Genomic DNA, 24,654 nt, shown 5'->3' on the forward strand with positions numbered 1-24,654 from the left:
TTGTTCTGCTTCATCCAGTCTGCTGTTGAACCACTCTTGTGTATTTTTCAGTTCAGATATTTTAATATTCAGTTCTGTAACTCCTGTTGAAACTTTCTTATGTTTTCTATCTCCTTCTTGAAGAACTCACTGTGCTTATACTTTCTTCTCCAAAGTTCAGTAAATATTTTTATTACTTTCAACACTTATCAGGTAGGTTGCTTAGCTCCATTTCATTGTTTTTTTTTCTGAGGTTTTGTCTTGTTCATTCTCTTGGAACATATTTCTCTGTCTCATTTTTCTTCTCTATATTTGTTTCTATGTATGTGGAGAGAAGCAATCATTTCTCTTTCTGCTGATTCATTAATGGTGTAGAGATTCAACACATTTCTGTACATTGATATTGTATCCTGCAACTTAACTGAATTCATTTATCAGTTCTAGTAGTTTTTAGATGGAGTCTTTAGGTTTTTCTGTATATAGTATCATGTCATCTGAAAATAGTGAAACTTTTACTTCTTTCTTATCAATTTCAATGCCTTTTTGTTTCTTTATCTGTTCTGATTGCTGTGGCTAGGACTTCCAGTACTATGCTGAATAAAAGTAGTGAGAGTGGAAATCTTGTCTTATTCCTGACATTAGGGGGAATGCTGTCAGTATTTCCACTTTGAATATAATGTTCACTGTGTGTTTTTCATATATGGCCTTTTATTATGTTTAAGTATGTTCTTTCTAAACCTACTTTGTTGAGGGCTTTTATTATGAATGGATGTTGTATTTTGTCAAATGCTTTTAGTGTGTCTATTGAAATGATCACATTTTTTTCCCTTCTCTTATTGATGTGATGTATCATGTTGATTGATTTCTGAATGCTGAACCACACTTGCATCCTGGCAATAAATCCCACCTGATCTTGGTGTATGATTTTTTTAAATTTTCTTTTAATGTTTATTTACTTTTGAGACAGAGAGACAGAGCGAGAGCAGGGGAGGGGCAGAGAAAGAGGGAGACATAGAACCCAAGCCAGGCTGCAGGCTCTGAGCTGTCAGCCCAGAGCCCAACGTGGGGCTCAAACCCACAAACCTGGAAATCATGACTTGAGCCAAAGTCGGATGCTCAACGGACTGAGCCACCCAGGCGCCCCTCATACATTCTTTACTGTGAAGAATGTAAGGGGAAAAAAGTAATTGAGATGTGCGGCTGTACAGCATATATGGGGTAGAGATTACATAGAGGGTTTTTTTTTTAATTTTCTTTTTTTTTTGGTGTATGATTTTAAATGTATTTTTGGACTCTCTTTGCTAGTATTTTGTTGAGAATTTTTGCATCTCTTTTCATCAAAGGTATTGGCCTGTAGTTCTCTTTTTTGTGGTGTTTTTATCTGGTTTTGGTGTTAGGGTAAAGCTGGCTTCATAGAATGAATTTGGAAGTTTTCCTTCCTCCTCCCATATTTTGGAATAGTTTGAGAAGAATAGGTATTACATGTTCTTTAAATGTTTGACAGAATTTATCTGGAAACCTTCTGGTCCTGTACTTCTGTTCATTGGAAGATTTTTGATTACAGATTCAATCTCTTTACTGGTAATCTATTCACATTTTCTATTTCTTCCTGCTTCAGTTTTGGTAGGTTACATGTTTCTAGGAATTTATCCATGTACTCTAAGTTGTCCAGTTTGTTGGCATATATTTTTTCTCATATTCTCTTATGATCGTTTATATTTTTGTGTTGTTGCTTATTATTTCTCCTTTTTCATTTGTAATTTTATTTGAGTCCTTTCTCTTTGTTTTTTGATGAGTCTGGCTACAGGTTTATAAATTTTGTTTATCTTTTAAAAGAACCAACTCCTGGTTTCATTTCTGTTCTACTATTTTTTTAGTCTATGTATCATTTATTTCTGCTCCTATCTTTATTATTTCTTTCCTTCTGCTGGTTTTGGGTTTTGTTTGTTGTTTTTTATCTGTCTCCTTTAGGTAAGGTTAGGTTGTTTATCTGAGATTTTTCTTCCTTCTTGAAGTAGGCCTGTTTTGCTATAAACTTCCCTCTTAGAATTGCTTTTGATGCATCTCAAAAGTCCTGGTTTTTTGTGTTTCCATTGTCATTTGTTTCCATGTCCTTTTGGATTTCTTCTTTGATCTCTCACTCAGCCCATTTATTGTTAATTAGTAAATTACTTAACCCCCATGTATTTGTGGTCTTTCCAGATTTTTTCTTGCTGTTGATTTCTGGTTTCATAGCATTGTGGTCAGGAAAGATGCATGGTATGATTTTGATCTTTCTGAACTTGTTGAGAGTTGTTTTAAGGCATAATATGTGATAAATTCTGGAGAATATTCCATGTGCACCTTAAAAGAATGTGTGTTCTTCTGCTTTAAGTTGGAATGTTAAAATTTATCTGTTAAAATTAATCTGTTCCAATGTGTCATTCAAAGCCATTGTTTCCTTGTTGAGTTTTTGGTTGGATGATCTGTCCCTTGATGTAAGTGGAATGGTATAGTCCCCTACTATTATTGTACTTCTGTTGATTAGTTCGTTTATGTTTGTTATTAACTGCTCATGTATTTGGGTGTTCCCACAGACTATTCTTTTTAAATATTTTTTATCTCACATTTCCATTTTCAGCCCTAAGGCCCTGTTCATTTTTTTCAGTCTATTTTCTTTTTACTTTTCAGATTGAATAATTTTATTGTTCTGTCCTCCAGTTTACTGATTTCATTCTGTCACTGCCAGTTTACTGAAAAGCTAATCAGGAAATATTTTCTTTGTTTATCCTATTCTTCATTTGTTTTCATTTATTTCAAGAGAATTTTAGTTATTGTTGAAACACTTTTATGATGACTGCTTTAAAATTCTTGTTCATATCATTTGGAACCTCACATATTGTTGATGTAAATGCAAATGTGTGCAGCCACTGTAATAATCATTTTGGAAGTTTATTAAAACGTTAAATATAACATTATCATATGACCCACCAATTCCACTCTTAGGTATAAACCCAGAACATATAAAGTGATGCATCTATTAAAAAATTTGTACATATAATAGCATTATTTATAATAGTTGAAAAGTAGAAACAAACTGAATGTCCATTAACTGATAAATTGATAAAGATATGGTATATACATATAGTGGAACATTATTCACTAGTAAAAGGAATGAAATACTAATACACACTGCAATATGGATGATGCTTGTAAACATTATGCTAGGTGAAAGAAGCCAATTAACAAAGGGTGAAATATTAGATGATTTAATTTGTATGAACTGTACATAATAGGCATATTTATGAATATAGAAAGTAGATTTATGGTTTCTTGTGTCTGTGGATTAGAGGTGGTGTTTGAATTCTCACAAATATGGGTTTGTTTTGAGGGTGTGTGAAATCTTCCAAAATTAGATTGTGGTAATGGCTGTACAACCTTGTGCAAATACTAAAAACAGTAACAACACTGAACTGCATATTTTAAATAGTTGAATTGTGTGTTATGTGAGGTGTATTTCAGAAAATAAATCTGTTTATAAAAATTTTTGTCATATAATTCCAACATCTAATTCATATTGCTTGTTGGCATGAATTGATTATATTGCTTGTTGGCATGAATTGATTATATTTTCTCATTGAAGTTTGTATTAATTTTCTTGGGCTGCCATAATAAAGTACCATAAATTGGGTCGCTTAAGCAGAAATATATTGTCTCAAAGTTCTGGTGGCTGTAATTCAACATTAAGTTAATAGCTGGGCTGGTTTCTTCTGAGGGCTGTGAGAATCTGTTCCGTGACTCTCACCTAGCTGCAGGTGGTTTAGCATTTGGTTTTGGCTTTCTATTGTGGGATGTAGTTACAATGGAAATCTAGTTTTCAATGCTACTATAGTCTACTTAATTCTTCTGATTTTGCTTGATCTCCTGTTGTATTCATGCTAGTGCCGCCTGTGAATATGGACGGTTTTTCCCTGGGCTACTGGTGTCATTATGTGAGAGAGAGGATACCAGTCCCAACAGACCAAAAACACTTTCCCTGGAACATTTTCCAGCCACCCAAAGCCAGTGAGCTCCCTGCTCTTTATCTACTAGATAAGGGAAGCACTAGGTAAGGGAAGCACTAATTTGTACCACTTTCTTCCACTGACTGTAAGATCAAGAGTCACATGTCTGGGTAGATGGTGGTTCAAAAGACTATTGGCCTGATTCATTTTATGCCACTGGATAAAGGGCCAGATTTAGTGGATCTGGTTGGCTTCTATCATTAGGTGGAAATACAGTAGACATTTGGCTTGGGTCTTCTGCCACTTCATGGAAGGCCAAGAACTGCTGTGTCTAGGTGGCTCTCTGTCACATTGGATGAAGTGATGGGACATACCAGGCCTACTATCATCCCTGGTGCTAATAGAGGGCCTATCGCTGGAGGATTTGATACATAAATTTGTTAGTCTGACTGGTTGGATATGTTGCTGCTGCTTCAGGAAAATTGGCCCACTGATGCCAGTAGCTATAGCTGGAGAAAGGACTGGGATCAATTGTGTTCACTGCCACAGATAGATTGTCCTATTGCTACTGACTGAGAGATGGGTTTTTCCTTCCTCCTGTTCTTGTAGCATCACTTCTGTGGGAAGTTTTGAGTATATTTGTTAACCCACTGACTCTGCTAGTGCTTTTGCTGTGGACAAATCCAGCTGTCTGCAGTGTTTTATTTTTTTAAATATATATTGATTGTAATATACACCAAAAATTCATTTATTTTATTTTATTTATTTATATTTATTTTTTCACAAGGAATTCACTTTTAAAGCTTGTGTTTTGGGACAAAATAGAGTAATAGGGACCAGGTTTACCTTCCTTTCTGAAATAATTCAAAATAACAAGCAAAATATATGAAACAATCATTAAGAAAACAATTCAGGCAGTGAAATAAAGTGATAGTTGAGAATCAAGAAGCAAACAAAATGAGACTTATAATTGTTTCATTTTAATTCCTTGAGAGAGTTTCCTTACCTAAGTGTAGTAATGGGGATACAGGCAGTGCCACAGGGGCTCCTAGAGTTGAAAAAAAATGAAGCTGAAAGTCAGGAAAAATAAAGGTAAGTAGAGTTTGTAGGACAGAGTAAAGAAGAGGAGAGAGATAGCTGCACACAGAGAGAATAACAGTGATCAAGAGAATGTTTTTCTCAAGTATGCAGCAGATTGTTGATCAATGTCAACATGTGAGGGAAGTACCCAAAAGCAGGAAAAAGAACCACATGAAAAAATCTGAAAGCAAAGTACCTAGCATTCTCTCAAAAATAGTGCTTCTTCCAATCATTTAAGCTAGAACACCATGTAATTCATGGAGTAGAGGGTAAAGTACTCAGTAGAATCTTGTCTCAGGAGTGGGAAATAATTATCCTTAGACAAAATAGTGTTCTGGTTGCCCATAATAAATAATAAAAGCAGAATCATAAAGGCTCAAACTGTTTCCATGTAACTTAACCACATCACAGAGAAATGCTCAAGAATATTTATTGGAGCACAAAAATATATAACATTTAAACAGTAAAATTCACAATGTCAGCCATCTAATACAAAATTACCAGGTATGCAAAGAAGAAAGTGACCCATTATGAAGAAGAAAAATCATTTGAAACTTAACAGAACTACAGACTTAAGAATTAGCAGATGAGAAGATTATTTTAACAATATTCTATATGCTCAAAAATATAAACAGAGCTAAATATCATTATTTTAAGTTTATTTATTTATTTTGAGATAGGTTGTTTGAGTAGGGGAGGGGCAAAGACAGAGGGAGAGAAAGAATCCCAAACAGGCTCCATGCTGTCAGTGCAGAGCCCAATGTTGGGCTCTATCTCATGAAGAGTGAGATCATGATCTAAGCCAAAATCAAGAGGTGGATACTTCACTGACTGAGCCACAAAGATACCCTGAGCTAAAGATTATTTAAAAAAGAAAACATTCAAATCTTTAGTCGTGAAAACTACAATAACCAACATAATAATTCATTGGATGGAATTAACAACAGATAAGGCTTTAAAGAAGAATAGACATGTGAACTTGATGATATAGTACTAGAAACTATCTGAGGTAAAACATAGAGAAAAAATTTGTTAAAAAAAGAACAAACTATCAATAAACTGAGGGAACTTTTCAAGAGGGTTAATGTGCATGGAATTTGCATCCTAGAAGGAAGAGAAAAGATAAAGAAAAAAATCTGAAGCATAAAAGATAGAAGTTATCCAAACTTGATAAAAATAGAGCCAAAAAGTCCAACAAGCCCTAAACACAAAAACATGAAGAAATATAAATCAAGGCATATAACCATATTATTCAAAACAAGTGAAGAATATCTTAAAAGCAACCAGAGCAAAAAGACATTACATATAGAACAAATACAAAGATGACAGTAAATGTCTCATTGAAACACCTCATTGGAAGACAGTATATCAACATCTTTAAAGTACTGTGATTGTTAAATTTATGTGTCAGTTTGGTGGGGCCATAATGCCCATATATTTGGTCAAACATCCTTGATGCTTCTGTGAGGCTATTTTTTGGGTGACATTAACATTTAAACTGGCGAATTTTGAGTAAAGTAGTTTGCCCCCCTTGTTGGGTCTCATTCAATCAGTTGAAGGTCTTAAAAGAACAAAGATTAACTTCCCCTGGACAAAAACAACCTATAATTGTTTGACCCCTCCCCAATATCTCACACATTTTTTTGGTCCTTTTTTGTCTTGATTACCCTAATACAACTACTGAAAGAGGAAACACTGTCAGTGTAGAATTCTATGTCCAGAAAAAAAATCTTTGAAAAATATGAAGGTGAAATGAAGACTTTTTCAGATATACATAAGCAGCAGATCCACACTACAAAAAATGTTAAATGAGTCTTTCAGACATAAGAAACATGATGCTAGGTGGAAATATGGATCTACAGAGAGGAATAAAGATCCCCCAAATGATAAATCCATGGGTAAACGTATAAGGCAATTTTAATTATTTAAATATCTTTAAATGTTTATAATAGTTTCTGATTTCAGCTGGAAGATATAGAAATGTAGAAAAAAATCACTTTCATCCATACAACAAGAAAAATGCTGGAAAGAATGTAAATTAACAACTAATCTTGAACCTATCAGATAATTGAAGTCAAAGGGCAGACAACTGACCTGAAATCTGAAGAGGGTTGCCTGCAGATAAAAACAAGACTGGATCATTGTATACCCAGAATAAATGTTATGAATGCCATATAACCTTCATGAAGATTAACTGGAAATATTTAGTTAACTGCTAAAGGCCCACTATGGATTAGCATGAGAGAATGAATTAGCATGGATAAGGGCCCCAGGCAGAAGCATATTCTCCCACACTTGCAGTCGTTTTATTACCCAGAAAACCCACAGATATGACTGAAGAAGACCATAAAAAAGCTCCCCAGTATTTCTGACTGGAGGAAAAGAACAATAATAGCCACTGTCAAAATCAACAAAGGTCAACATCCTGCCCCACTCCATCTGCACTAAAGAACAAAAGATTTCATCTTCAGTGTAGTTCACTAGTAGAAACCCATTGCAGCTGAGAGAGGAAAATGCAAACCACCACAAAAACTGAATAAATATTTATCTTCCTAAAATATTCTACATTTGGAGAAGGAATAGGAATACTTGTGAAGAGCATACCTCAAAACTCAGGTTGAAAATATTTGCCTAAAATCAAGGCTTAAAAAGACTATCAGAGAATGTCCCCTTCACCAACCTCCCTCTCACCACTAACAAACCTTGAGTAAATATTATGGTGGAGTACAGCTGGAAGGATGACAAAACAGAATATGGGGAGCAAAACAAAAGAAAGATGCAAATCCAAGAGAAGAGACAAAAACAAGGTATCACTAGAGGATTTTGAAATCTCTTGTGCCCATAGCAACAACCAAATCCAACTCAGATAACCATAGCAACAAATTACAACTCCAGTAACCATAGCAACAATAGGAACTAAGAAAATTTCAAACCTAGTCCAACTCCTCACTAGATCAACACAAGCATCCACATTAAAGGCCCAGCAGAAAGAAAAAAACATGGTAATCTTGAAGTATACAAAAATTATCTCAGTATCTGCTACTCTATATATGTTCATCTTTCAACAAAAACAAATATGTGGCATGACAAAAAAGCATGAAAAAATTCAGTCTGAAGAAACAAGGAAATCACCCAAAGCAGACTCAGATATGACATGGCTGTTAAAACTATCAGGAATGGAATTAAAAACAACTATTATTAGCATGTTTAAGCACTAGTTCTCAAAGGAAGGAGACAATTTTGCCCACAGGGAAAATTTGGAAATGTCTAGAGGTATTTATTAGTGTCATAAGATGTGCTATGGCATCGAGTGGGTAGAGACCATAGATGCTAAGCATCCTATAATGCACAGAACAGCACCTTACAATAGAGTTATCTGTCTGGAAGTTATTACGCTGAGGTTGGGATACCTTGGAAACCCTGTATTAAAAGCTCTAATAGAAAAAGTAGAAAACATATAAAATTACATAAGTACTTGAACAGAAAACAGAAATGTAAGAAGGAAAAAAATGGAGATGTTAGAAATGAAAAATGGAAATCAGAAATTGGATTGCTTTTTTAAATGCTTATTTATTTTTGAGAGAGACAGAGACAGAGAGCAAGAGTGGGTGAGAGGCAGAGGGAGAGGGAGACACAGAATCTGAAGCAGGCTCCAGGCTCCAAGCTGTCCGCATAGAGTCCCATGCGGGGCTCAAACCCACACTGTGAGATCATGACCTGAGCAGAAGTTGGACGCTGAACCTACTGAGCCACCCAGGTAGCTTCAATAGCACGTCAGTATGCTCACTACATTTGAGGAAAGAATAACTAATTTTGAAGATGAGTAAATAGAAATTACTGAAACTGAAATACTAAGATGAAAAAGAGTAGGAAAATAGTACAGAACATGCAAGCACTATGGAACAGTAACAAATGGTGTAACCCCATAAGTAGAAGAGAGAGAATAAAACAGAAGAAATATTTGAGGAAACAATGGCTGAGAATTTTCCAAAATTACTAACAAACACCACAGTCTCAAAAATTTTAGAAAACACCAAGCAGGATAAACATAAAAGAAAATATAAACAAATATGCATACTTAGGCATGTTATATTCACACTACTAAAACACAGCAAGGAGAAAATCTTTTTTTTTAATATATGAAATTTATTGTCAAATTGGTTTCCATACAACACCCAGTGCTCATCCCAAAAGGTGCCCTCCTCAATACCCATCACCCACCCTCCCCTCCCTCCCACCCCCCATCAACCCTCAGTTTGTTCTCAGTTTTTAACTGTCTCTTATGCTTTGGCTCTCTCCCACTCTAACCTCTTTTTTTTTTCTTCCCCTCCCCCATGGGTTTCTGTTAAGTTTCTCAGGATCCACATAAGAGTGAAACCATATGGTATCTGTCTTTCTCTGTATGGCTTATTTCACTTAGCATCACACTAAGGAGAAAATCTTTTTTAAGTTTTTATTTAAATTCCAGTTGGTGAACATACAGTGTAATACTAGTTTCAGGTGTCCAATATTGTGATTCAACACTTCCATACAACACACAGTACTCATCACAGCAAGTGCACGCCTTAATCCCCATCACCTATTTAACACATCTCCCCCACACACCTCCCTTCTGATAACCATCAGTTTGTTCTTTATAATTAAGAGTCTGTTTCTTGGTTTGCCTCTTTCTTTTTCCCCCCTTTGCTTGTTGGTTTTGTTTCTTAAATTTCACATGATGAATTCATATGGTATTTGTCTTTCTCTGACTGACTTATTTTGCTTAGCATAATCCTCTCTAGCTCCATCCATGTCTTTGCAAATGGCAAGATTTCATTCTTTTTTAATGGCTGAGTCTCACATCTGTCAGAATGGTTGAAATCAACAACATAAGAAACAAGAGGTATTGTTCAGGATGTGGAGAAAGGGTAACCCTCTTGCACTGTTAATGGGAATGTAAACTGGTGCAGCCACTCTGGAAAACATTGTGGATGTTCCTCAAAAAGTTAAAAATGGAACTACCTTATGATCCAGCAATTGTACTACTAGGTATTTACCGAGAGAATACAAGAGCACTAATTCAAAATGATACATGCATCCCAATGTTTATAACAGCATTATCCACAATAGCCAAACTAAGGAGAAAATCTTATAGTCAGCCAGGAATGGGGGCATATTGCCTACAGAGGAAGAAAAATAAAAATTATAGAATACTTCTCAGAAAGCATGCAAGCAAGAATACATAATAAGTGTTGAATTAAAAAAATCTATCAAACTTGTATTCTATACCAAGTGAAAATATCCTTCCAAATTCAACCAATGTAGTCTAACTGACCTTTCTAAAACACCCTACCCAAACAACAAAATAAACATTCCTCTCAGGCACACACAAAACATTCACAAAAATAGACTGCACACTGAGCCATAGAACATCTTTTTACATTATATCCCTCTGACTTATTTATTTTATAACTGTAAGTTTGTACCTCTTGGTCCCCTTCACCCATTTCACCCCCCAAACACCATCCCTTCAGGAAACCACCAATCTATTTTTTATAGCTATGAGTGTTGCCTTATTTTGTACAAAATTTGCTTTGCTGTTTAGATTCCACATACAAGGAAATCATATGGTACTTGTATTTCTCTGTCTGACTTATTTTACTTAGCATAATACCCTCATAGTCTATCCATGTTGTTACAAATGGCAAAATACTATTATTTTCATGGCTGAGTAGTATTCACACACACACACACACACACACACACACACACATATATATATATATACATATATTATATATACTCTATGTATATTATATATATACTATACTGTATTTTATATATAGTATATATTTTATATATATACATATATATAGAGAGAGTATATATATATATATATGTATAGCTGTGCATGGGGGCTCTCTTTCACTACATCCTTGCCAACACTTGTCATATTTTTGTTATTTTTTATGATAGCCTCTCTGACAAGTGATATCTTCTTGTGGTTTTGATTTGGATTTCCCAGAAGATGAGTGATGAGTATCTTTTGATGTGCCTGTTGGCCATCTATATGTCTTCTTTGTAAAGAGTGTATTCAGATCATCTGCCCATATTTAATTCAGAATTTTTTTGTTATTGAGATGTATTAGTTCTTTATATATTTTAGATATTATCCATTATTGGATACATAATTTGCAAATGTCTTCTCCCATTCAGTAGGTTGGCTTTTATTTTGTTGACCGTGTCTTCTACTTTGCAGAAGGCTTTTACTTTGATGTCCCATTTGTTTATTTTCACTTTTATTGCCATTGCTTTTGGAACTAGATCTACAAAAATATCACCAAGAGCAATGTCAGAGTTTATGGCCTGTGTTTTCTTCTTGGACTTTTATGGTTTCTAATCTTATATTAAAGTCTTTCATCTATTTTGAGTAAATTTTTGGTATAGTGTACGATAGTGGTCTAGTTTCATTCTTTGCCTGTGGCTGTCCAATTTTTCCAGTACTGTTTATTGAAGAAGATGTGCTTTTCTCATTGTATATTCTTTCCTCTTATGTCACAAATAAATTGATCATATATGCTTGTGTCTATTTCTGAGTTTTCCATTCCATTCCGTTGATGGAATGTTTTATAACATTAAAAACTATTTTGATTACTGTAGCTTTAATAGTGTAGCTTGAAATGAGGAAGTGTGATACATCCTGCTTTGTTCCTTCCTCAGGATTTCTTTGGTTATTTGGGGTTTTTGTCGTTCCATTTAATTGTAAGAATGTTTTTTCTACTTTTGTAAACAAAAATGCCATTGGAATCTTGATAGAGATTGTACTGAATTTATAGCTGGCTTTGGTAGTTATTGACATTTTAACAATATTAATTCTTCCAATCTGTGAATACAGACTACATTTCCATTTATTTGTATCTTCTTTGATTTATTTCATCAGTGTTTTCCAGTTTTCAGAATGCATATCTTGGTTAAATTTATTCCTAGGTATTTGGGGGGGGGTGTGGAATTTTTAAATTGGATCGTTTTCTTAATTTCTCTTTGTGCTTCTTTATTGTTAGTATATAAAAATGCAACAGAGCTCTCTCCCCGGTATCTCACCGCTGCATCAGTGCAGTTAGGCATCAGCAAATTAATGAGAGGAGAGAGGAGGCCCCTGCTCTTGGGCACCCGCAGGAACTTACTCCAGCTCCAGACACACTGTAAACACTTTCATCTAACGGAAGATAAGCTGTGGAATCGGATTTCTGAACCACAAGACACTTGTGTAAAAACTGCATTCCATGCCAGGCCTGAAATGTTCCAAAGCTCAGTTCGCTATCAGCATCCCAGGTGGTGCAATTAATAAAGAGCTAGCGTGGGGCCACTGGCACAAACAAGGCAGCTCCTTAGAACCTGAACTTCCTATTTGTTCCATTCCTTGGGTAGATAATGCCTGTTAATTACTCTGGAGTATTTTCTTTTAGAAATTATTTTGGCAAGGAGAGAGGGAAGATGGCGGCGTAGGAGGACGCTGGGCTCACCCCGCGTCCTGTTGATCACTTAGATTCCACCTACACTTGCCTAAATAACCCAGAAAACCGCCAGAGGATTAGCAGAACGGAGTCTCCGGAGCCAAGTGCAGACGAGAGGCCCACGGAAGAGGGTAGGAAGGACAGCGAGGCGGTGCACGCTCCACGGACTGGCAGGAGGGAGCCGGGGCAGAGGGGCGGCTCGCTGGCCAAGCAGAGCCCCCGAGTCTGGCTGGCAAAAGCGGAGGGGCCTGACGGACTGTGTTCCGACAGCAAGCACGACTTAACGTCTTGGAGGTCATAAGTTAACAGCTCTGCTCAGAAAGCAGGAAGGCTGGAGGACAAAGGGAGGGAGAGCTGCTGAGCCCCCGGACGACAGAGCTCAGTTTGGTGGGGAACAAAGGCGCTCACCAGCGCCATCTCCCCCGCCCATCCCCCAGCCAAAATCCCAAAGGGAACCAGTTCCTGCCAGGGAACTTGCTTGCTCCAGCCAAACACCAACTCTGTGCTTCTGCGGAGCCAAACCTCCTGCAGCGGATCTGACTCCCTCCTGCTGCCACAGGGCCCCTCCTGAAGTGGATCACCTAAGGAGAAGTGAGCTAAGCCTGCCCCTCCTGCCCCCGTGCACCTTGCCTACCCACCCCAGCTAATACGCCAGATCCCCAGCATCACAAGCCTGGCAGTGTGCAAGTAGCCCAGACAGGCCACACCACCCCACAGTGAATCCCGCCCCTAGGAGAGGGGAAGAGAAGGCACACACCAGTCTGACTGTGGCCCCAGCGGTGGGCTGGGGGCAGACATCAGGTCAGACTGCGGCCCTGCCCACCAACTCCAGTTATACACCACAGCACAGGGGAAGTGCCCTGCAGGTCCTCACCACTCCAAGGACTAACCAAAATGACCAAGCGGAAGAATTCCCCTCAGAAGAATCTCCAGGAAATAACAACAGCTAATGAGCTGATCAAAAAGGATTTAAATAATATAACAGAAAGTGAATTTAGAATAATAGTCATAAAATTAATCGCTGGGCTTGAAAACAGTATACAGGACAGCAGAGAATCTCTTGCTACAGAGATCAAGGGACTAAGGAACAGTCACGAGGAGCTGAAAAGCGCTTTAAACGAAATGCAAAACAAAATGGAAACGATGACAGCTCGGATTGAAGAGGCAGAGGAGAGAATAGGTGAACTAGAAGATAAAGTTATGGAAAAAGAGGAAGCTGAGAGAAAGAGAGATAAAAAAAATCCAGGAGTATGAGGGGAAAATTAGAGAACTAAGTGATACACTAAAAAGAAATAATATACGCATAATTGGTATCCCAGAGGAGGAAGAGAGAGGGAAAAGTGCTGAAGGGGTACTTGAAGAAATTATAGCTGAGAATTTTGAAGAAGAAGACCAAAGCAGGAGGCATCACAATCCCAGACTTTAGCCTCTACTACAAAGCTGTCATCATCAAGACAGCATGGTATTGGCACAAAAACAGACACATAGACCAATGGAATAAAATAGAAACCCCAGAACTAGACCCACAAACGTAAGGCCAACTAATCTTTGACAAAGCAGGAAAGAACATCCAATGGAAAAAAGACAGTCTCTTTAACAAATGGTGCTGGGAGAACTGGACAGCAACATGCAGAAGGTTGAAACTAGACCACTTTCTCACACCATTCACAAAAATAAACTCAAAATGGATAAAGGACCTGAATGTGAGACAGGAAACCATCAAAATCTTAGAGGAGAAAGCAGGAAAAGGCCTCTCTGACCTCGGCCGTAGCAACCTCTTACTCGACACATCCCCAAAGGCAAGGGAATTAAAAGCAAAATTGAATTACTGGGACCTTATGAAGGTAAAAAGCTTCTGCACAGCAAAGGAAACAAGCAACAAAACTAAAAGGCAACCAACGGAATGGGAAAAGATATTTGCAAATGACATATCGGACAAAGGGCTAGTATCCAAAATCTATAAAGAGCTCACCAAACTCCACACCCAAAAAACAAATAACCCAGTGAAGAAATGGGCAGAAAATATGAATAGACACTTCTCTAAAGAAGACATCCGGATGGCCAACAGGCACATGAAAAGATGTTCAACGTCGCTCCTTATCAGGGAAATACAAATCAAAACCACTCTCAGATATCACCTCACACCAGTCAGAGTGGCCAAAATGAACAAATCAGGAGACTATAGATGCTGGAGAGGATGTGGAGAAACGGGAACCCTCTTGCACTGTTGGTGGGAATGCAAGTTGGTGCAGCCGCTCGGGAAAGCAATGTGGAGGTTCCTCAAAAAATTAAAAATAGACCTACCCTATGACCCAGGAATAGCACTGGTAGGAATTTATCCAAGGGATATAGGAGTACTGATGCATAGGGGCACTTGTACCCCAATGTTTATAGCAGCACTTTCAACAATAGCCAAATTATGGAAAGAGCCTAAATGTCCATCAACTGATGAATGGATAAAGAAATTGTGGTTTATATACACAATGGAATACTACATGGCAATGAGAAAAAATGAAATATGGCCTTTTGTAGCAACGTGGATGGAACTGGAGAGTGTGATGCTAAGTGAAATAAGCCATACAGAGAAAGACAGATACCATATGGTTTCACTCTTATGTGGATCCTGAGAAACTTAACAGAAATCCATGCGGGAGGGAAAAAAAAAAAAAGAGGTTAGAGTGGGAGAGAGTCAAAGCATAAGAGACTCTTAAAAACTGAGAACAAACTGAGGGTTTAGGGGGGGTGGGAGGGAGGGGAGGGTGGGTGATGGGTATTGAGGAGGGCACCTTTTGGGATGAGCACTGGGTGTTGTATGGAAACCAATTTGACAATAAATTTCATATATTAAAAAAAATGCAACAGATATTTGAATATTGATTTAGTACCCTGCAAATTTACTGTATTTTATTTACCTCTGACAATTTTTTATTGATGGAGTATTAGGGTGTTCTATATATAATGCCATGTTATGTGAAAATAATTATAGTTTAATTTTTTTTCCTTTTTAATTTGGATGCCTTTTATTTCTTTTTCCTGCCCAACTTCCTTAGCTAGGTTTTCCAATACTATGTTAAATAAAAGTGGCAAGAGTAAGCATCCTTGTTTTATTCGTCTTAGAAAAGAAGCTTTCAGTTTTTCATATGACTATGATGTTAGCTATTGGCTTACCATATATGGCTTTTACTATCTTGAGGCACATTACATCTATACCCATATTGTTGAGAATTTGTATGATAAATAGTTGTCAAATTAGGTCAAATTTACTTTGCATTTATTAAGATGATCATAGGGGGTTTTTTGCTTCATTTTGTTAATGTGGTGTGTTATGTGGATTGATTTGCAAATGAATCATCCTTGCATTCCTAGAATAAATCCGATGAGATCATGGTGTATGAACCCTTTCTTATATTGTTGAATACAGTTTGCTAATAATTTTTCATCTGTTTTTATCAGTGTTATTGACCTGAAATATTATTTTCCTGTGGTGTCCTTGTCTGGTTTTGTTATTAAAGATGAGCTTTTGAAATAATCGTGGGACCATTCTTTCCATTTCGATTTTTTAGAAGTGTTTCACAATATGTATTAAATCTTTGAATCTTTGGTAAAACTTACCGGTAAAATCATCTGCTCCTGGACTTTTGTTTGTTACAAGGTTTGATTACTGATTCAATTTCCTTACTAGTAATTACTAGTCTATTCAGATTTTCTATTTCTTCGTGATTCAGTCTCGGAAGATTGTATATTTTTAGTAATTTATCCATTACTTCTATGTTCCAGAGAGTTGGTATATAATTGTTATAGGGTCTGTAATTATCCTTTATATTTTTTATTTTTTGGAATCAGTTGTAATTTCTTTTCATTTATTTCTTATTTTATTTAACCCTTGTGTCTTTTTTTCTTAGGCCAGCTAAAGGTTGGTCAATTTTGTTTATCTTTTCAGAGAACTATCTCTTAGTTTCATCAATCTTTTTAGTTTATTTTTTTTTCCTCTCTGATATTTATTTCCTTCCTTATACTAAAATTTAGGTTTCATTTGTTTCTATTCTTCTAGTACATTTAAGTGTAGTTAGATTGAGATTTTCCGTTTCTTGGGGTAGGCCTATTTCATTATAAACAACTATTAGAACTGTTTTTGGTGCATTCCATAGATATTGGTATGTTATATTTCCATTTCCATTGTCCCGAGGTATTTTTTTAATTTCTTTGTGGATATCTTCATTGACCCATTGTATGTTCAGTAGCAAGATGTTCACTCTCCATATATTTTTAGTTTTTTTCAGTTTTCTTGAAATTCATTTCTAATTTCATAACACAGTGGTGAGAAAAGATGCTTGATATCATTTCTTTCTCTTTTTTATATCATTGTAGTCTTTTTAAATTTATTGTGACTTGTTTTCTAGTCTAGCATATATCATCTATCTTACAAATTGTTTCATTGCACTTGAGAAGAAAATGTGTTCTGTTGTTTTTGGATGGAATGATTTTTTATATATATCTCTTAACTCCCATGTATAATGTGTCATTTAAAGCTGATGCTTCACCCATATACAAATAAAGCTGATGTTTCCCTATTGATTTTCTGTCTTAATGATATATCCTTTGATAGAAGTAGGGTATTAAAGTCCACTACTGTTTTGTATTGCTGTCAATTTCTCTCTTTAAGTCTGTTAATATTTGCTTTATATATTTAGGTGCTTCTGTGTTACATGGATATTTACAAATATTATATATTGTTGGTTTTCTATCATTTATCATTATATAATGTTATAATGTTTATCCATCTTTTTTTTTACTTATTGCATTCATTGTTCTAAAATCTATTTTGTCTAATATATCCCCATTATTTTTCATTTTCTATTTACATGAAACATCTTTTTCCATCCCTTCACTTTTAGCCTGTTTTTGTCCTTATATCTGAAGTGAGTCTCTTGTAAGCAGCATATACAATGGATTTTGGTTTTTAATCTATTCAGTCACACTATGTCTTTTGATTAGAGAATTTAGTGCATTTACATGACAAGTAATTATTGATAGGTATGTAGTTATAACGATTTTGTTAGTTGTTTTCTGGCTGTTTTCTATTGCCTCTCTGTTCCTTTATTCTTCTCTTTATTCTCCCCTGTGATTTGATGATTTTTTATAGTGTTATTTAGATTTGTTTCTCATTATCTTGAGTGTATTATTATAGATTATTTTACTTTGTGATTGTCATGAGGCTCACATATAATGGCCCATATATACTAGTCTGTTCTAAGTTGATTGCAAGTTACATTTGAACACATTCTAAAACTGCATTTTTATCCCATCACCATGTTTCATTTTTTGATATTCACATTATGCATCTTTTCATTGTGTGTATCTTTTAACTAATTGTTGTTGTTATCATTATTTTTACTACTTTTATCTTATAACCATCATAATAGTTTGATAAGAGTTTAATCCAATTCCTTTACTATGTATTTACTTCTACCATGAGATATCTACTTTAGTATGTGTTCTTGTTAATTAGAGCCCTTTCTTTTCAGCTTAAAGCAGTTCCTCTAACATTTCTTGCAGGCCTGGTTTATTGGTGGTGAACTCCCTTAATTTATATTTGTGTAGGAAATTTTTTATCTTTCCTACAATTCTGAATGATAACCTTGCCGGGTACAGAATTCTCGTTTGTTTGTTTGTTTTTCTTTTCAGCACTTTGAATATATCATGCCACTCCATTCTGGCCTGCAAAGTTTTGCTGAAAAATCTGCTGATAGTCTTATGGGGGGGTTCCTTGTATGTAAAAAGTTGTTTTTCTCTTGCTGCTTTTTTTTTGAAAGCAGAAAACAGTTTTATTAAGGACAGTACACTCTCAAGGTGGGAGAGCAAGCAAAACCAGAGGTGAAAACTGCCCTGATGTTACAGGGGTACTTTCCTTTTATGTGATTAGAGTCTTGCATCATGGATAAGGTGGTCTCTAATGGAGGCTGCTTCTAATTCTTTGGAGGACTCCTCTCACAGGTTGGGAGGGAGAGTTTTTAACCCTACAAGGTTTGTACTGAATTATCATGGTAGCCTTCCTCCAACGGGGGGCGGGGGGACTATATTGCAATGCAACTACATTATAATGAATCTAGGGGTTATCCTGGGGCAAAGGTGGAACAGGAGAGCACATGCTCTGCACTGTGGCTCTTGGTCTGTTAGCTCCAGGGTCTTGAAAGTCACAAGATCAGGATGTTGTAAGCCACAGAGTCAGGATATTGTGTCCTCAGTCTTCTAATATGTAACCTATTTATCACCATCCTTGCCTCCAGCTCATGTCTAAATAACTGCCTACTCTATAATTCCCTGTTCAAGGACTTAGGGCTCTGAAATCTTTCAGGTCAAGAGATGAAGTTTCCTTGGGGTGTTCCTTCCACTGCTTGTATCTGGCATCTACCTAACATTCCTTCCTGCTACTTTAAGCTGAAGGAGGATGTTGGAGAATATGGATCCACTATTCTTGCTGTCAGGTAGAAGGAATTCCCAGCTTTAAAGTCCATCCAGGGTTCTCATGTAGATGGAGGTGTTTTGAGTAGAGATCGTCTGATAGTCTCAGTGTTTGCAGGCTTACTTGGAGTTTTATTGCTTATAGTCTGGAGGACACAAATTTTAGAAGTAAATTAAATAAGAGTGGTCCTGTAAGAAGGAGAACTATTACGGAAATTAGGGGCCCCAGAAAAGGAAGTAGCCATGATAGCCAGGGCCAGGTATTTTTCCAATTTGACCATCCTCAGTTAGCTTGATCATGAAGCATCCCAGCATTTTGTAGGAAAATTTTGATGTCTTGTTGTACCTGGACACTTTGATTAACCCCAAAACAGCATTCTTCTAGTAATGCACAGGTTTCCTCACTTTCTGTTGTAAGGACATCATGGGCCTGACAGTTCTGTAAGACCATAGCCACCAAGGAGTTCATTTGGGTCTGGGTATCAGAAAAGGTGGCTGCAATGTCCTCATTTATTTTGGCAAGGACTTAGAGAGATTATAATAAATTTGGTGAGAGTCATGGGTGCTGTAGATTCCTGTGGCCACTCCTGAAATGCCAAAAAGAGAGAAGATTTCTACCAAGCTAAGTATCAAAGGCACACCCTGTTTGGTGTGTATTAAACTGGTGATGGTAGGGAGGGGCATGGGGACTAATGCTTCAAGGTAGGAAAATTGAAGGAGGACACAGGACACAGGCCAAGGTGCAAATCCCTGCCCAATTTGTGGGGAGACAGGAATAACACTTGTTGCTTCGGACAGAGAGGATCTGGCTGACATTGGGAGGCACCCATGTGCATGATAAAAGACCCTTGGCTATCCAATTAGTTGGGGATCTATATTTCCACAGGAAGGTTATTGCTCAGGTAGCAAAGGAAATAAGATTAGAACATGGGGCTCCAGAGGAGGAAGGAAAAGGGGTGGATGAATTTTACTGACCAGGTTTCTAATGAGTAGTCCCTTACACCTGGGCTAGGTATAGTTTTCCTTTGGTGGAGTTAAAATAAATCAAGATGCCATGTTTTAGGAACTTGGTTATGAGCAGCTGGAGTCCTTGTCACGCCTCAAGGTGGACAGAGTATTGTTACTTATTAGGATAAGCAGATAGGTTCTTTAGGTCTATTAGTGCAGGAGTGATGGTGACCATACATCCTGGCAGCCCATCGTCCCATATCCTAGGGTCTACTGACAAAACCTCTTCTAAAGAACTGGGTTCAAGAATTTCTTCAATTAGGAGTTATAGTGAGACTCTGGGAGCTGTTATTCCTCCCAGAATAAGCCTAGCTCCTAGTTTGTATAATATGTCTCTTCCCACTAGGGGCCAAGGGCACTCCAGCATAAACAGGAAGGAGTGGGAAAAGGTGTAATATTCCCATAGGCAACATAAGAGGGGTGAAAGGCTTAGTTATTAGTTTGCCTGACACTTCCATCACTTTACAAGAGTCTTGGGAGAAGGGTCCAGAGAATGAGGTCAGGACAGAGTAGGTGGCCCCAGTATCCATAAATAAAGTTGTTGTTCTACCTGCCACATCCATCTTTACACATGGCTCCAGTACATCGATGGTTACTTCTTACAGGGGGACTGACTAGAGCAGAGGACCACTTTAATCCATTACCATAAGTGGAGCAGCAGTTCCTGAATCTGGGGTTCTTTGACCTTGGGGGCAATTAGCTGCCCAGTGTCCTGTATGCTGACATTTAAGACAGGGTGTTTTTGGGGGAGGCTTGTCCTTATTAGGACATTCTCACACCCTGTGGCCAGTCCTGCTGATCAGGCATTTACCTGATCTTTTTCCAGGACAGAGTATGACATACTGAGTTTGGGCTTGGCTCTATAGGGCCACTAGCAATTGGGCCTGCCTTACTTCCTTCCTTGGATCCTTCTCCCAAGGTTTGGCCTTTCTTTTTTGGTCCCTGTTATAAAGGATAGTAGTTGTTGCTGAAAGGAATTCTTCAAGAGTGGTATCCATTTCTCTTACCAGTTTTTGCAGCTTCCAGCTGACATCTAGAGCAGACTAAGAGAGGAATTTGTCTTAGTATTACCTGTACCTCAAAAGACTGAGGATCAAGATTAGTATATTTAGTCACAGCCTCTTCGAGTGTTTCCAGAAAGTTGGTTGGGTTCTCATTTGGCTCCTGGCTGACTTCAGCTACTTTAGAGTAGCAGATGGGTTTTTATCAGCTGGCTTTTAAACTTGCCTTAACACAGATGAGAAAGTGGTCTAATTCTCATCTCTCTGAAGGTTGCTTATAATCCCATCCTGCATCTATGGGAGGGACAGCAGTCTCTCCTATTGGGTATTTGGTATCAGAAAGGTAAGACTATTAGCATATGCTCTGGCTTCCTTAAGAACCCTTTTCCTTTTTGGTCGATGAAAACGTCTTCCCTAAGATGGTCATCACATCTTTCCAAGACACATTATAGGCCAAGTTCAGATGCTTAAAGGCTTCTATGTAATCATCTGGATTATCAGAAAACTTTATCAGGTCTTTTTAATATGTTCAAGCTCTATTAAAGAGAAAGGTTTATGAGTAACCTGAAATTCAAACTCCCTGCCTGCTTCAACCAGGGAGCACAGCTTAAGGTGGGAAGCCCCTGGATATGGAAGCAGTAAAGGGAGAGGGTCACAGGTTGAGAGAGGTGGACACAAACCTGCTGGCCTGGGAGGAGGAGCAGAGGGAGGAATAGAGGGTGGAGAAGGAGGCTTAGGCAGTGACAATGCCTTTTGAGGTTCCTTCTCACAGAAGACCTGAGCTGCTGTCAATAAGGAGTCCCTTTTGGCTGCTGCAAGGAGAGCCATGTCAATATTACAGGTTTTACAGAGGTCCTCCACATCTCTGAAGGCAAAGAAATCCTGGACATAGAGAATTTCACTCCACTTTCTGTGAAGTTTACAATAGAGATCTAGCTGAAGTACAGTGTTGTAGTCAAGGCTCCATTTAAAGGTCAAACATCTCCATCATTCAACTTACACTGGGCCCACACAGTTTTGAGGAGATGAGCCTCTTCCTTTTTAAGGTCTCAGAGTCAAAGAGTGACCAGCCAATGTGCCGGAATGCAACCCAGGTGGGACTCAGGAGGAATTGTAGACATTTGGCTGTCCATCTGTAAGAGACAAAGCAGGAAAGTTAGAGAACTCAGTGTCCTGAAGTCTAAGCTCTTGGAGTCAGCAAGAGAGGCATCACTTTCACTGTGAACTAGGAGGACTCCAGGTTAGCAGTCATTCTGTGGGTCCTCTTGGATTCAGCCTTAGTTGTCCCAATTGTCTCAGGCAGTCCTGAGAAGGTCTGGGTGGGCTCCTTCATCTTTCCCTCCTGCGTTTTTCTGCCTAAAGCCAGTGGCCTATGGTGATGTGTCCAGGGCTGGGATGGAGTCCCCTATGGGTGGCATCATTCCATATGCAGGCCACCTCTAAGTTACAGGTAGCCTTTCAGCTGAGGTATTGGATGGTAACTAGAGAGGCAAAAGTTTCCAGCTGGGTAAAGGAAAGAGACTGGGAAAAAGTCTCTTCCAGCATCTACCCTTGGAAGAAGATCCTCAACTTTGACAAAAGTCCAAGTGTGGCTGTGCCAGAGGCCTCCAATGTGGGAAACACTATGGCACTGCATATGATATATTAAAAGACAGGCTAGAAGGATAAGTTTAGACTTCTGGGGGTTAGAAGATTGAGCCAAGAAAGGACAATAGTGAAGATGGTGGTGGCCAGCAGACATGCAACAAGGAAACCCATGACAGGAGACTTGAGATGGTAAGCTGAGAGCTTCACAGACTAGTGGTCCCCAGCAGTAATAAGGAAGAGGCTTAAAGTAATGATGAGTTAAAACACTCTAAGGAAGGCAGGGCTGGGGGGGGGGGAGTTTGGGAGAATATACCTTGAAGGCGATGGTCCACTAGGAATTCAAGTTTGAATTGGTTGAGGAGACAGGCACCAGCAATGAAAGGGGTAACTCAAACTGTTGTATTCTAGAAGAGGCAAACAAGCAGAGTTAGAGGCAAAGGAATCCCAGTCACAGCATCAAAAGATGTGTGTCTCTCAGCATTGTGTCTCTTAGCACTTGGCACTGACACAATAAAGAATTAGAAATCAGGATTGAGCTTCAGAAGATGGCAGCGTAGGAGGAAGGTGGGCTCACCTCCTCCTGCTGATCACTTAGATTCCACCCACATCTACCTAAATAACCCAGAAAACCACCAGAAGACTAGCAAAACGGACTCTCCACAGCCAAGCATACACAAGAGGCCCACAGAAGAGGGTAAGAAGGGCAAAGAAGTTGTGCATGCTACACGGACTGGCAAGAGGGAGCCAGGGGGGGTGGAGGGGCAGCCTGCCCAGTAAGGTGGAATCCCCGAGTCTGGCTTGCAAAAGTGGAGGGGCTGGACATCGTGAGATCTGACAGCCAGAGGGACTTAACATCTGGAATGTTATAAGACAACAGCTCTGCTCAGAGAGCAGGAGGGTAAGAGGACACCAGGAGGGAGAGGTGTTGAGCTCTGGAAGACAGAGCTCAGCTCCACGAGGAACAAAGGTGCTGACCATCTCCCTCTCCCATCCCCCAGACGAAATCCCAAACGAAACCAGATTCCATCACTGAACTTACTTGCACCGCACACCCAACGCTGTGCTCCTGTGGATCCATTGCTCCAATGGGTTGGCCTCCATATCGGTGCTATAGGGCCCCTCCCACAGGTGACCACTGATGGCAAGCGAGCTGAGCCTGCCCCTCCTGCCCTTGTGTACCTTGTGGATCCACCCCCGCTAATACGCCAGATCCCATCAAAGCAGCACAACAAGCTTGACAGTGTACAAGTAGCCCAGACAGGGGCCACACCAGTCCACAGTGAGTCCTTCCCCAAGGAGAGGGGAAGATAAGGTACACACCAGTCTGACTGTGGCCCCAGTGGTGGGCTGGGGACAGACATCAGGTCTGACTGCAGCCCCACCCACCAACACAAATTACTCCAGACAGCACAGGGGAAGTGCCCTGCAGGTTAGAGCCACTGCAGGGACTACTCAAAATGATGAAACAAAAGAATTCTCCTCAAAAGAAACTCCAGGAAGTAGTGACAGCTAATGAATTGATCAAAAATGATTTAAGCAATATAACAGAACAATAATTTAGAATAATAGTCATAAAATTAATCGCTGGGCTTGGAAAAATGTATAGAGGACAGCAGAGACTCTATTGCTACAGAGATCAAGGGACTAAGCAATAGTCATGAGGAATTAAAAAATGCTATAAATGAGGTGCAAAATAAAATAGAGGTGACCCCAGCTCGGATTAAGAGGCAGAGGAGAGAACAGGTTAATTAGAAGATAAAATTATGGGAAAAGAGAGAGCTGAGAAAAAGACAGATGAAATAATCCAAGAGTATGAGGGGAGAATTAGAGAACTAAGTGATGCAATCAAATGGAACAATATCCTTATAATAGGAAATCCAGAAGAGGAAGAGAGAGAGAAAGGGGATGAAGGTGTACTTGAACAAATCATAGTTGAGAACTTCCCTGATCTGGGGAAGGAAAAAGGCATTGAAATACAAGAGGCACAGAGAACTCCCTTCAGATGTCACTTGAATCGGTCTTCTGCGCGACATATCAGAGTGAAACTGGCAAAATACAAGG

The sequence above is a fragment of the Prionailurus viverrinus genome, unplaced genomic scaffold (genome assembly GCF_022837055.1).
Source record: "Prionailurus viverrinus isolate Anna unplaced genomic scaffold, UM_Priviv_1.0 scaffold_55, whole genome shotgun sequence".
Taxonomy (NCBI): domain Eukaryota; kingdom Metazoa; phylum Chordata; class Mammalia; order Carnivora; family Felidae; genus Prionailurus; species Prionailurus viverrinus.